A 588-nucleotide genomic window follows, 5' to 3' on the forward strand; every position below is an offset into this window, starting at 1 on the left:
ATGCGTTTTGCGCTCCTTGCTCACCTCTAAACCTGCACCCCTCACCCCGCGGCCCCTCCCTTCTCCTTCTTCACCCCGCGCCCCCTCCCTTCTCCTTCTCACACACATTTGCGTCTACTTCTCAAAGACAGGAGGGAGCGCAGCTGCGGGGCGGGGGCGCCGCCAGGTTTCAGGCTGTTACAAACTCTGTGATATAAAAAATAAAAACAATAGTGGTGCATAAAGTATTTTACAACGGCTGAGCCGCTGGCGCCGCCCCCCCCGTCATCTTTCCGCCCCGGGCGATCGCCCGTATGGCCCGTGCCTAAAACCGCTACTGGTTCTGACCTTTGAAGACAAAATCTGTCATTTTAAGTCCTAGGCTGGACACATTTGTTTAGCTTAAGGTGAGCCAGAGTTCGATTCCCAGATAACCCAAAATTTCAGGCTCACGAGACGCTAACGGGAAGACAGTTCTTCTAGGTTCCGACCATTAACAATAAATAACCAGCCTCCAGTCAGAGTCCCAAGTTCCTATCTCTGATTGATGTTTAAAAATCTTTTGGAAGTGGAGGAAGAAGCCAGTGAGACGCCAGTCAGAGACAGAAA

The sequence above is a fragment of the Oryzias latipes genome, chromosome 4 (genome assembly GCF_002234675.1).
Source record: "Oryzias latipes chromosome 4, ASM223467v1".
Lineage (NCBI taxonomy): Eukaryota > Metazoa > Chordata > Actinopteri > Beloniformes > Adrianichthyidae > Oryzias > Oryzias latipes.